The sequence below is a fragment of the Humulus lupulus genome, chromosome X (assembly GCF_963169125.1).
Source record: "Humulus lupulus chromosome X, drHumLupu1.1, whole genome shotgun sequence".
Taxonomy (NCBI): Eukaryota; Viridiplantae; Streptophyta; class Magnoliopsida; order Rosales; family Cannabaceae; genus Humulus; species Humulus lupulus.
In genome coordinates this window covers 76,412,154-76,426,834 of record NC_084802.1, presented here as the reverse complement: position 1 = coordinate 76,426,834, position 14,681 = coordinate 76,412,154, and the positions used below count along the sequence as shown (strand labels likewise).

Genomic DNA, 14,681 nt, shown 5'->3' with positions numbered 1-14,681 from the left:
ATTTTATTCCACTTTCGCTCCTTTTCATTATTTGTATCACTTAACATTAATCACCCTGAAACAAGAACAAACGAGCATAATTCTGAAATAAAATAATCCTAACTAATGAAAAATAGCCTAAAAACTAGGACCATAAACGAGCCTAAAACTCGTTTATCAAACTCCCCCAAACTAAATCTTTACTCGCCCTCGATTAAATACTAAGTTAAACTAACAAAACGAAACAAACACAAAACGAACAAGCTAAACCATCATTACCATCTATACTGCTTTGCCAAAACTCATGAAATCTCAATTGCAATAATAATAACCAGAATTTCAGCTCAATTGCCTTAAAGTCCAATTTGTAAAGTTCAATTAGGGAAATCAATAATATATCATGAAAATGACTACAACATTTGGACTCTATCATATATGCTCAACTCCTTCCAGACAATTCCACAAACCAATTTTTCAATATGCTTGCATTACTTGACCTTCTCCACTAATGTCAATAACACGTGTTTTGAAATTAAAAGGACTTTCACAGGTTATAGCGTTTGGCTTAGGCAAGGGTAGATGAAATTGTCATTTAGGCTCAATCGTTACCATAAGCATAAAAACCTTGAAACCAGCCAAATTTCTCTTCACCACACCAAAAATCACCCTTTTTTACAATTAGAGAGAGAGAGTACAACACTTTCATCATTTTCTTCTTTTCTTTTCATATCAATATTTTTTTCAAATCACACTCCCCCAAACTTAATATTTTCCATATAAATAAAATCAAGGAGTGTGACAAATTGATTTGTTTTTATTTTTTTTTAATAATCTAAAAACTTCTCTCTCTCTTCTTTTTGTACAATCATACTACATTCAAATCATACCAATACCTCACTATTTTTCGTTCTTCCTTCCCACAAATTATATGCTTATGATAACAAAGGAAAAGGAAAAAAAAAATAATGAAGTTAGGAAATTTAGGCTCAAATAGTATAATCAAGAACAAAACAAAGTCTCAAAAAGGGTAACTAAGGATAATTAAATCAAGGTTGGCTTGAAAGGCACAATCGATCCAATAAAATTGCCTAAATCACTTTTCTAAACACATGTCATCAAGGATTTCGCCTCAAAGGCCAAATAATGCAAGTTCTATCAAATTCAAATTGTCATTCCACCAACCCTAGTCAAACACATATAATAAAATCCAAAATGTTGCATTTTCAAAACATATTAAAAATTTCCCACAAAATTTTTAAATTAAACTCTAAAACAATTGAACCAAGCACACAGTTGAATTCAATTTCCTTTTCACGAGCAAAGCCAAAGCAACAACAGACACGAATGATGGTTTAACAATTACACTAAACAACATGGAAAATAAAACAAAAGACTAAGAGCTAAACTAAACAATGCAAAAATAAAAATAAAATAGAATAAGCTCCCCCCCAAACTAAAGACGCACATTGTCCCCAATGTGATAAAGAAAAGAACAGAGGAAGAGAACTTACCTGACCAGCCACATCAGTATGGCGGTGGTGGTGGTTGGAACGAAGGACCTTCGAAAGGCTGAGATTGCGGAGGTTGAGGTGCAGGAAAACCAGCAAAGGACGGGGGTGGAGGCGGAGGGTAAAATGGAGAGTACGGTGGATAGGGTGGTGGTGGAGCAAAATAAGTGCGATCCGAATCATCTAGCGACCAGTGGCTCACCAAATTGTTTAATTGAGCCACATGACTCACTTCATAATCATATCGCTGGCCCAAATACGGATTCACCATATGCTGTTGCTGAACCACATATTGATTCTGTTGGATTAGATAATCCAACTTCTCATTAACTTTCTGCAAGCTTGAATTGCTACTGCCACCCAACAAAACTGGTTCAGCTTCTTCCTCCACATCAGCTTCCACACGGCGCTTTCCCTTTTTTCTTGCTTGCGACACATATAGATCAGGCTCAGGATAGTCATTCATCAAATTGATGGACAACGGTTGCTGCAGGAATGATAAATATCAGTAACAAATTCCGGGACACCAGCCTTACAGCACAACATCGTGATGACGGATCCATGGGCTAAACCTCTAGTAGTGTGCCCTTTTTCAATGAAATTAATGTTGGCCTTGATCCAAATACCCGGATTAACACTCATGCCCTGCATCAATGCGTACATCAATAAGGCTCGATCTTTAGTCATATCAGACACATGACTAACCGGCATAAATCGAGCACACACAAAGAACGCCCAAAATCTCGCCTCAATGTTAAGCTGGCATGATGCTATACTTTTAGGGAGACTGCCAGATAGATTCCAGGGAGCGCCTTCAAAGCACAGTTTATCAGCCACAGCCGCAAAATCTATAGATCCATTCAAGAACTGGGCATATTCCTCCTCCTCCTGTTTTATATGCGGGGCTTTGAACACCTTGTTAATCGCTTCAGCAGTGAAAGGCTCGAACAAAGACTGTGTCATTGTGTTTATCTCTTAAGTTCGCATAAAACTCATACACCAATGATACATTAGCCTGTGCCAATCTAGTTACAAAATTGCCCCATTTCCTATTCATGAGATCGCCCGAACCCGTTCAAAAATCTGATGAGCAAACGGTTCAGACTGAAATTCCACTTCACGCTCAGGAATCAAAGGCTTCCTGACAAATTTCTCATACCGCTCTTGAGCCTTGAAATTGATAAACCGAGTCTCATCATACTCATGCTCAGAACTGTCCTCCCTTGGTTGAGACGCAGATGCTTGCCCCTTTCCCTTGTCCTTATTTCTACCCGCTCTACTCTTGGGTGCCATTATCTATACTATCACCAAACCCACAAGACAAAATTTTTACAGCACCTCCCCTACCAATGGACCCTTTTCCTCTTCACAAACAGTTACAATATTCAACCTTTCAAACAAATCAACTAAAATCCCCACACCCAAACAACAAAAATGATCCACCCTCTTCAATCAATCAAGGCCATCCAATCCCAAATACCACAACAAAGAAAAATCTGAGGAGGAAAGGGGAAAGGACCACTTACCAAACCATTGCAATAGATTCCCTTACGCTTGAATGTGAACACCCCCTTCAAAATTTCCACCTTTTGCAAGAAATTAGATCAATGAATTCCTAGGGTTTCAAAACAGATTTGGGGCAAAATTTCAATGGGTTGGAGAAGAAAGGGAAAACAGGAAGGAAATAAGAGGGGAAATGAAGGAGAGATGGAGGGTGTGTGGAGAAATTTCTGGGAAATGGGCTGCAAGGGAAGATCTATGGAGGTTATGGAGAGGATGGGGAAAAGAAAATAGGAATGAAGAAAAAGAAAGTGGAGGAAATGAGGGAGAAAATCGCACCCCTATGATTTTTTTAGAAAAATTCTGGGCCGAGCGCTATAGCGCTATAGGGGTAGCGCTGTAGCGCTCATACGCGAATTTGGACTCTGGCCTCTGGAACCAGCGCTGGTATAACAGCGCTGTAGCGCTTACTGACCCCCAAATTTCCTTTTCTTCTCTAAGAAGAGCGCCATAGCGCTGCAAGTATAGCGTTGTAGCGCTATGGCACCTGAAATCACCACATTTATATATTTTTCATATATATATATATATTTTTCACGATTTTCACGGTTCAAACAATACATGAAAATAGAAATAACAACTAAAAACAAAATCCCATCATTGTTCAAAACCAAATAAAATAAAATAAAATAAATTTACAACTGAGAACTGCCTCCTCAAAGCGCTGTCTTTAACGTCATCTAGCTGGACGCTGGATCCCTCTTCAAAGAGGCTTCAGAAGGAGGATAGACTTTGCTTGATCAAAAGTACCACCCAAGTAAGGTTTCAATCTCTGGCCATTGACTTTAAAGGAATCACCTGAATTGCCCCGAACTTCTACAAAACCAAATGGAAAGACCTGAACAACAGTGAATGGTCCTGACCATCTTGACTTCAATTTCCCAGGAAAAAGTCTCAGCCTTGAATTAAAAAGAAGTACCTGCTGCCCTGGTTGGAACTCCTTTCTGACTAAATTCTTGTCATGCCAGGCCTTTGTTCTCTCCTTATAAATCTTGGCATTTTCATAAGCCTCATTTCTGAACTCATCAAGTTCATTCAGTTGCAACGACCTTCATTCACTGGCTGCACTCCAATCAAAATTTAATTTTTTCATAGCCCAGAATGCCCTGTGCTCCAATTCAACTGGTAGATGACACGCTTTACCAAACACCAACCTGTAAGGATACATGCCTATTGGTGTTTTGAATGCAGTTCTGTATGCCCAAATCGCATCATCTAACTTTTTCGACCAATTTTTCCTCGAACTGTCAACAGTCTTCTCAAGGATGCTCTTGATTTCTCTGTTTGAAACTTCAGCTTGTCCATTTGATTGAGGATGGTAAGGCAAAGCTTTTCGATGATATACTCCATAACGAGCCAGCAATGCATCAAGTTGTTTATTTACAAAGTGTTTCCCTTCATCACTAATCAGAGCTCGGGGAGTGCCAAATCTAGTAAAAATATGTTTATGCAGAAAATTAAGCACAGTTTTACCGTCATTGGCTCTAGTTGCTGCAACCTCCACCCATTTGGATACATAATTCATTGCCAATAGAATATATTCATTGTTGTAAGATGGTGGAAAAGGCCCCATGAAATCGATGCCCCATACATCAAACAATTCCACCTCAAGAATCCCCTGTAAAGGCATTTCATTTCTCCTCAAGATATTACCAGTTCGCTGACACCTATCACAGGCTTTGACAAAAACATTGGCATCCTTGAATAATGAAGGCCAATAGAAACCACTTTGTAATACCTTGGCCGCTGTTCTTGATGCTCCAAAGTGCCCTCCACATTGTTGAGTGTGACAGTGATTAAGAATAGACTGCATCTCTTCTTCAGGAACACACCTTCTGATAATCTGATCAACACAGTGCCTATAAAGAATCTGTTCCTCCCAATAGTAGTGTTTCACCTCAGAAAAGAATTTCTTTAATTGCTGCTTTGACATTTCAGGAGGCACAATCTTGGCAACCAAGAAGTTCACTATGTCTGCAAACCAAGGGACAGCTAAAGTCTCACTTACCCCAAACAACTGCTCATCAGGAAAGTGATCATTGATGTGCACTGCTTTCTTATTTTCAGTCTCCTCCACCTTAAGTCTAGAGAGATGATCAGCTACCACATTCTCGCTGCCCTTCTTGTCACGAATCTCCATGTCAAATTCTTGAAGCAAAAGAATCCATCTAATCAGGCGGGGCTTGGCATCTTTCTTTGACATTAAGTATTTAATGGCAGAGTGATCAGTGTAGACAATCACTTTGTTACCAATCAGATACGGTCTAAATTTATCACAAGCAAACACAATAGCTAGCAGCTCTTTTTCTGTAGTAGCATAATTCAGCTGAGCATCATTTAGAGTTCGACTAGCATAATAGATAGACCTGAATACCTTGTCAATCCGCTGTCCCAAAACTGCCCCCACTGCGTAGTCACTGGCATCACACATCAACTCAAAAGGCAACTCCCAATTCAAAGCTATCACAATTGGAGCAGAAATAAGCTTTTCTTTCAAGAATTTGAAAGCCCTCAAACATTCATCATTAAAATCAAAGACAACTCCATTCATAAGCAGATTTAAGAGAGGCTTGGACACCTTAGAGAAATCTTTTATGAATCTTCGATAGAACCCAGCATGACCAAGAAAACTTCTAACTCCTTTGACTGAAACTGGTGGAGGCAGCTTTTCAATGGTAGAAATTTTTGCTCTATCGACCTCAATTCCCTCACTTGAAATTTTATGGCCAAGAACAATCCCCTCTTTCACCATAAAATGGCATTTCTCCCAATTCAGCACCAGATTTGCCTTCTCACAACGACGCAGCACGTTCTCCAAGTTACCCAAACAGAGGTCGAATGATGAGCCAAAAACAGAGAAATCATCCATGAATATCTCAATACACCGGTCTACCATGTCTGAAAATATGGCCATCATGCACCGTTGAAATGTTGCAGGGGCATTGCATAGTCCAAATGGCATTCTCCTGAAGCAAATGTGCCATGAGGACATGTAAAGGTTTTTTCTCTTGATCCTCTGGTGCAATAGCGATCTGATGATACCCAGAATACCCATCCAAGAAACAGTAGTAGCTATGGCCTGCCAATCTGTCAAGCATCTAATCAAGGAAAGGCAAAGGAAAATGATCCTTCCTTGTTGCCTTATTGAGCTTGCGGTAGTCTATACAAATCCGCCACCCCATTACAGTCCTTGTTGGAATGAGTTCATTGTTCTCATTTTTCACCACAGTCATTCCACCCTTCTTAGGTACCACTTGCACAGGGCTCACCCATGCGCTATCAGAAATTGGGTAGATCACCCCAACATCCAACCATTTAAGAATCTGCTCCAATACTACTTCCTTCATAGCTGGATTGAGTCTTCTCTGGGCCTCTATGGATGGCTTGCTATTCTCCTCCAATAAGATTTTATGCATCACCGTCGACGGGCTTATTCCTCTAATATCTGCCAAGGTCCACCCAATGACCAATTTATGCTCCCTTAGAACCCTCAACAGTTTCTCCAATTCTATCTTTGACAGGTCAGCTGACACAATGACAGGTAAAGTTTCATTCTCTCCTAAATAAGCATAGCGCAAGTGATCTGGGAGGACCTTTAATTCCAACTGCGGTGGCTGCTGAATGGAGGTTAGCGGTTTATCAGTCGCATCTGCTAGTTCTTGAAACTTCTTCCAATATGGTAAGAAAGAGTTGACCCAGATTACACATTCTCTGATCTCAGCATCATCATCATCGTCGCCCTCATCACCCAATAATACTGCCTCTAAGGCATCACTGCTCATCCTTCTCTTGGAGACTGCCTTTTCTATCACATCCACACTAAAGCAACTGTCACTAGCCACCGGATACTTCATAGACTTGGAGACATTAAAGACCACCTCATCTCCTTGAACTCTAAGCTTAAGCTCTCCTTTGTGAACATCAATAAGAGCTTGGCCTGTGGCTAGAAATGGTCTACCGAGAATAATTGGGACATCTGTGTGCTCCTCCATGTCCAGAACAATAAAGTCAGCTGGAAATATGAACTTATCCACCTTCACAAGAACATCCTCAATAATACCTCGTGGATGTGTTAACGATCGGTCTGCGAGCTGTAAAGTGACAGTTGTTGGTTTTGCCTCCCCCAAACCAAGTCTTTTAAACACAGATAAGGGCATCAGATTGATACTTGCCCCCAGATCACATAAGGCGTGCTTACATTCAAACTTGCCAATGGTGCAAGGTATGGTGAAGCTCCCCGGATCTCTCAGCTTTTGGGGTAACTTCCTTTGTAAAATTGCGCTGCACTCTTCAGTGAGTGCTACAGTCTCATAGTCCTCCATCCTCCTTTTCTTTGACAGAATCTCCTTCATGAATTTAACATAGCTGGGCATCTGCTCCAAGGCCTCAGCAAAAGGAATGTTTATGTGCAGCTTTTTAAACACCTCTAGAAACTTAGAAAATTGTTTATCAAGTGTAGTCTTTCTAAGCCTCTGAGGGTATGGAACTCGAACTGGCTGCTCAATAACAACTGGCGGACTCTGTTCTGATTGCTGATGGTCTTCAGTAACCCTTTCTGAATCAGACTGTTCACCCATCTCTTTATTCTGAACCACTGCCTATGGAGGTCTAGGCTGCTCAGTTTGCTTCCCACTCCTCAGAGTAATTGCCTGAACTTGCTCCTTGGGGTTGACTTCAGTATTACTAGGCAAATTTCCCTGGGGTCTGTTATTGAGCATACTGGCCAACTGCCCAACTTGTGTCTCAAGATTTCGAATAGAGGATCTGGTCTCAGTCATAAAATGAGTCTGAGTATTAGTGAGAGTCAACAAGGCAGCTTGCAGTTCATTAGACCTCTCAGGTTAAGGCATTGATTGTTGAGGCCTAGGCTGTTGTGATGAAGAAGCTTGATGCATAGGTGGCTGAGGCATGTTATTCTGAAATTGGCCCTGAAACTGAGGTTGTTGGCCTTGATTATTCTTCCACAAAAAATTGGGATGATTTCGCCACCCAGGATTGTAAGTATTGGAGAATGGGTTATTGAGTGGCCTTTGAAAGTTTCCCACCGCTTGAACTTGAGCATGATCCACTGGGGTGTTATTATTCATACAGATAGGGCACTGATCGACAGAATGAGCACCACCGCACATTTCACACCTCACTGCCATCTGAACCGCATTAGCAGATACACTGCTCTGTTGTAACTGCTTTGTCAAAGAGGCTACTTGCGCTGTTAGAGCAGTGATTGCATCCAGCTCATGCACCCCAGCTACCTTTCTGACTCCTGATGATCTTTCCTCAGACCACTGATGATTGTTTGTGGCCATGTCCTCTAGCAGCTCATAAGCACCAGTTGCACTCTTGCTCATAAAAGTGCCTCCCGCTGCAGCATCAATAATGGTTCTGGTTGTAGGACATAAACCATTGTAGAAATTCTGTACTAGCATCCACTGTTCAATGCCGTGATGAGGACATCTTCTCAGGAGTTCCTTAAACCGTTCCCAAGCTTCATACAATGACTCTCCGTCATTCTGGAAAAAGTTATTGATCTCTCCCCTCAATTTAGCAGCTTTGGACGGAGGGAAGAATTTAGACAAAAAATTTTGAGCTAGATCTTGCCAGGTGACAATAGAATTTGGCTGCAGCGAGTTCAGCCAACTTTTGGCTCTGTCCCTCAGAGAAAATGGGAAAAGCCTCAGCTTAATTGCATCGTCACTCACCCCATTATATCTGAAGGTTCCACACAACTCCAGAAAATTGGACAAATGGGTGTGAGGATCTTCAGAAGGTAACCCATTGAATTGCACAGAGGACTGCACCATTTGTAGAATAGCGGGCTTGATTTCAAAGTTGTTGGCCTCTACAGCTGGTGGGCGTATACTATTTTGTACTCCCGTCAGAGTGGGCAGTACATAATCCCTCAGGCTCCTCTCAGCATTGTTCTGAGCCTGACCCCTTGTACAATTCCAGGAATTAGAACATTCCTGCCATCCCCTTCATTCTGTGCCATCTTCACAGATTTCTGGGCCTCCCTCTTGTTCTTTCTGACTTGCTTGCAAGACTTTTCAATCTCAGGATTCAGAGGAACAAGTTTGTCTTTTCCTCTTCTGCCACGCATATACCAAAATTCACCTGAGATAGACAAATTAAGCAACTAAACAGATTAGAAACAAGAGAAATTAAAATCAAATTAGAATAAAAATTAATTAGACTGATATTGATAATTATTTTCAGTCCCCGGCAACGGCGCCAAAAACTTGTTGCGAAATTTATATGCTATGCAAGTGCACACAGTCGCAATTCGTAATAAAATGGTAAAAACCAAGTATCGTCCTCAAGGACTGATTTATCAATTACCAATCAACCAATCTTTTTAATTCTATTTGATTGAACGATTTCAGAGATTTCAAACAACGAAAAATACTAAGAAGCACAATGAAAATTTAAACAGAAAATAACAGAGAAAATGAAATTAGGACAATTATGATCCTCTATTTTCCACCCTTTTATTTCCTAACGCAATAATTTATATCCCCTTCTCCCTATTCAAGAATAAGTTGCAAAAACAATTCATAATCTGGTCAAGATTTATGAAATTCAATCTAAATGACAACTTCCTATATTTCTATGGTAAGTTGAATCATGTAGAAGGCATTAACCACGCAACTCAGAAAAAATAGGCAAACAATCCAGATACTTTCGTACTAAATTAAATTTGCATCCAAACAATCAAAGCATATCAAATTTCACTTTTCAGATTTCAATTTGATTCTTGAAACAGCAATTAGAGGTGATCAATCAATAATCGCACAAATAACACAGATTGCAAGGAATTGAAAGAGATGAAGAAGAACATCAATTTTGCATTAAACCATAACAAGGGTTTCCAAAAGATTCACATAAAAGCCCTAAAAGAGAATTTAGCCTATGATATTCATTCTAGCCATATGATAGTTAAATTACAAACATGAAAATTTAAAGAAAAAGATGAAAAAAAACCCAGCAATCAATCCTCCAAGATGGTGTTCTTACTCCAGCCGTCGTTATCCCCTTCAGCCTTGTCTCAGTCGCATATATGTTTCCCAAGAATCCCTACTAAAAATTCCCTCTGGAAAAGACTCAATTGCCCATAAAAAATAACCAGATATGTTAAAAATCGCGAAACCAGCGCTGTAGCGCTACCCTTGTAGTGCTGTAGCGCTAAAGTCAGAGACGAAATGGGGAAAATCTGGGCACTAGCGCTGTAGCGCTCTTATGGTAGCGCTATAGCGCTAAAGTCAGTGCCGAGCTTCTTCAAAATTTCTTCCTAGCGCTACGGCGCTCCCTTAGTGGCGCTGTAGCGCTACTTACAGAACCAACAAAATTCACAAATTCGTCCCGATTTTATTCCACTTTCGCTCCTTTTCATTATTTGTATCACTTAACATTAATCACCCTGAAACAAGAACAAACGAGCATAATTCTGAAATAAAATAATCCTAACTAATGAAAAATACCCTAAAAACTAGGACCATAAACGAGCCTAAAACTCGTTTATCACATATTGTCACTGATTTGGGCACAAAATCGAAGTAAAAATTTGATTTTTGGTATTTCGGAAAAAGTGAGTTTTTCCCGCCTATTTTTGAAGTTGAAAAGTTTTTTCCGAAAACTTTTCAATTTCACCTTGTGATCTATTTTTCCAACCTACTCGCAGGATTTTTGTGTTTGTACTCAGATGTTATTGGTCGGATAAAAGCTTAACTTTTATTCAGGAGCAGCGTTATCCTTTCCACTTTTTCTTTCTTTCTCTATTGGTTGTAGATTCTCACTTCCTCTTCTTCTTCTCAGATATTCATGCATGATCCCTCGGGAGGTGACACACCAATAGACAATGATCTCCTTTCCTTGTTGTTCGAAGACTAGGAACAACCTTCTTTACCCATATCAGAGCCTTCACCACCACCCCCGATTCCTTCGACCAGCTTTTTCTTCATTCCATCCTAGATGAAAACCATCAAAGAAAAAACCAAGTATGGGTCATGTCAAACAAACTGCCTAGAGAAAAAGAAAATCCATCAACCCACCTACCAGCCAACCAACAGCCAATACTGAGGGTCCTTCGAGCGACCCTCAGACAATGAGGGTTGCACCACCTGAGATCCAAACTAAGGACCGTCTACACGAGGGCCCACGAGAAGAAGTACCTTGGTCCATTGCCCCTCCGAACGTCATATCGACGAGGATGGTGTCAAAGTATCCCAAGAATTATAGGCTTCCTGGGATTACTTTATATAAGCCTACACTTGACCATAGGGAATGTAGAGTCCAAGAACTTTACCTAGCTAGTTAGATAGTAGTAGTAATAGTAACAGCTAGTAATAGTTGTAGTATTTTTATGACTGTGGATTTTTGTTCAAACCGAGACTTAGTTGGACACTCGTAGTAACACTTGTAGATTTTATAAGTTTAACCTATAGTTTAAGAGTATTAATTATAACCTAAGGTTTGATTAATATGATTGATTATGGAGATGATAATTATTATACTATAAGGTTTAGATAAACCCAATAAGATATTAACACTTGTCATGTGTGTGTTTAATGAGAAATTAAGTATTTTGAGGAATAATTTTATTAAGAGTAATATTTGAACATCCTAGGGTCTGCCAGCAGCTTTGAAATCGTTAAAGGACTTAGTCAAGGTTGTTTACCCAATTCAAATTAGGCTGAAAAAGTGTAATTACGTGTATAATATTTCAGCGTATGCCGATATATCGCAGCTCTAGGGGGCGATAAATCGCCGTACCGGGATATGAAAAACACGTAGCTTCGCACGACCACCTCGACGAGCCTCGGGAGCATCAATACAGGCGATATATCACCTATCATGGGTGATATATCGACTGTGGTGCATGGTTTTCAAACGATTTTGAAACCGAGCTCATTTTAATCCTTAACCTCTTGATAAGTCCAGAATCTTTCTGACCGAGTCTTCAGCCTTTACTGAATGATTATTCAAATGTTTTTCAATTAAAAAGCCATTATTTTATTCAAGCTAAATGAAGATCTTTTCATTCTTGAACTCTATAAATAGGATCTAGTACCCAGCCATTTCTTCATTCATCAAGCTAAGTTCAGAACCTACAAGCTGCTAGGTTATTTTAGAGTGTTAAGCACTTGGGCTGGGGTTATAAGCTTAATCATTATAAGCTTAATAAACACTTGGGAAGTAAGGTTTATAGTATATTTCGGTTTCGAGGTGTGGTTCGGTCATAGAAGCATTCAAGGTATTCCTAATTCTAGTTCATTTCTGTATTGTTCTTATAGTTTTTCTACTCAAATCCTAACTCGTATTCTCTATTCTTGGTTAGGCATCTAAAGATCTTGAATGTAAGATTTTGTTGGTAAGTATCTTTTCGATGGTGTAGTTAGTTATTTTCATCTCTTTTCTTTAGTATACTCACCTCTCTATTATGGTTTTTAGGAGTGGTCCAAAGTCCCGATCTTGTTCTCATATCCCGGTATTTTGGTAAGGAAAATAGGGTAGACTTGTATGCTTTTATGTTGTTCATATATGTTCATGTTGTAAGTATGATATGTTTTAGTTATTTTAGTATATGAATTGTTTAGATAACAATCACATAATTTGTTTAGATAACAAATATATAACTTGTTTAGATAACAAGTCCAAATAGTAGATTAGTTGGGCATATGATTGCTTAGATAACAACCCCATAAATTTATATGACTTGATTAGATAACTAGCCACGTAAATTTATGGGCATATGATTGCTTAGCTAGCAAGTCCCAAGAAGTATGGTGGCCATTATAATAGATGTTGTATTTATATAGTTATATGATTATAGTTTATAGTTTATGCGTATGTATATGTTTCATGCTTGTAGTAGATTTTCCTTGCTGAGCATTAGACTCGTTCCTTTGTGTTTAATATGTGCAGGAAAATAGTTTTGGTGGCGGGAAGGTTCTTGGCAGCTTGGGGATGTGTATTGAGGCAGGATGGAATCGGTGGATTGCGCGTTCGATTAGAGGATGAAGTTTTTAAGTCTTTTAGTTATGATTTCTATGTATTATTTTCCGTACTTAATTTTGTAACCAATTTGTTTAAGTTATGTTTTGTTTGATTTTCAAAACAATGGGATCCCATATCCTAAGTGAAATTATTATGTATTTAAACCTTTACTTTACAGTTTTAAATAAAGTTATGGTGCTTTCATATGTACGTTTTCTTAAGATTAGTATAGTAGTTATTAATGGTCCAAGGTCAAGAATAGTTGGGTCGTTATAGTTGGTATCAGAGAGCGTTTCATCCGCATGAAGTTCTCCTCGATACACACACTTAAAGCTCCGAATCTGACCACCAAGTAAGTATGTATGATTATATTTATTACATTTATATATAGCTAATGATTGTAGCCTTTATGTTTCAGTTAAGAATGAACGGAGCATTAACCTATGGGGATATTCGAGCCATTAAGGCTTTAAAAAGAATTAGAGAACCAAGAAACATCGTAGGAGTGCTAGAAAGAATCACTCGGAGGTTGGTTTTGTTCCATAGAGAAATAGGTCATCTCCAAGAATCTAAGCAGATCATGATGAGAGCAACAGAGCAATACGTTTTAGTAATAAGACTATTTAGAGATTATCGTACCATAATTTCAGCCTTAGAGGAGATATGGGAGACAATGGATAATGAAGACGAATTGCCAGTAGCGATGAGATATTATTTTCTCTTAATTAGGTCCACTTCAAAAATGGAGTTTCAGTTTACAAATGAGCAAAATCATAGAATTTTTAAGAACCTTCCTCAAGGGCATTTTGAGGCACATGATAATGAGGACTATGAGGAGATAGAAGATGATATGCTAGATGAAGGATCAGATATAGAAGATCTCGATTTTTAGAATAGTTAGTTTCATTATTTGTTTTCTTTTATGTTTGTAAATAGTGAAAACTTATTTTCCAAATTAATATCAATGTTATTTTGTTAACATGTATGAGTTTGATTTTCTTTCGCAATCACAATAAATAATAAATGAAATAAATAATGACTAAGCTCGGTGAAGGTGGATACAAATCAATGAACCAAGTTTCTGTATTGAGAGTTAGGGGGCCATAGTAGTGGGAACGATTTTACTGATCCCAGCCCTCCCTCAATATGGTTAACTTTGGAACAAAGATGAGTTTCGAGCCTGAGAATTAAGTCATATAGGATAATTAGAAACAGACTTAGAAAATAAAGATGGCTTGTTTTTCTAAGTATAGAAACTCACTCTAATAATAAAGAAGACTTATATAATTTTCATAAGAAGTCATAATCAATAGGTCCGAGATATGTTTGTTTAGATTAAGTTTTTGCCTTAGAGCCTATTAGGGTGAAGTTCTGACATGTTTCTCTCAACTGTTAGAACTCTGCTGCAATGTCGCTCCGAAGATCTACTCGCACCAACAGAAATGCCTCCAACACTTCTCTGGTGAACAATGAAGCCCCTCCAGTTCGTAGAAGGGGAGTGCGTGCTACTGCCAGCCGCAACACGCCGACACCGCCAGTTGACAATGCTACGGAGATCGCCAGACTGCGACAACAAGTTGAGGAACTATTGCAGCAGCAGCGACAACAGGCTCAGCCCCAGACTCAGCCTCCGCCTCCGCCATA

At 39.1% G+C, this 14,681-nt stretch overlaps 1 non-coding gene across 1 annotated transcript; it reads left to right on the top strand.

Annotated features, from left to right (window-relative positions):
• The first annotated feature begins 8,483 nt into the window (after positions 1-8,483).
• Positions 8,484-8,590, top strand: LOC133807727 (small nucleolar RNA R71). Its single transcript, XR_009879625.1, has one exon. It is a non-coding gene; the product is annotated as a small nucleolar RNA R71 (small nucleolar RNA).
• The last annotated feature ends 6,091 nt before the right edge of the window (positions 8,591-14,681 follow it).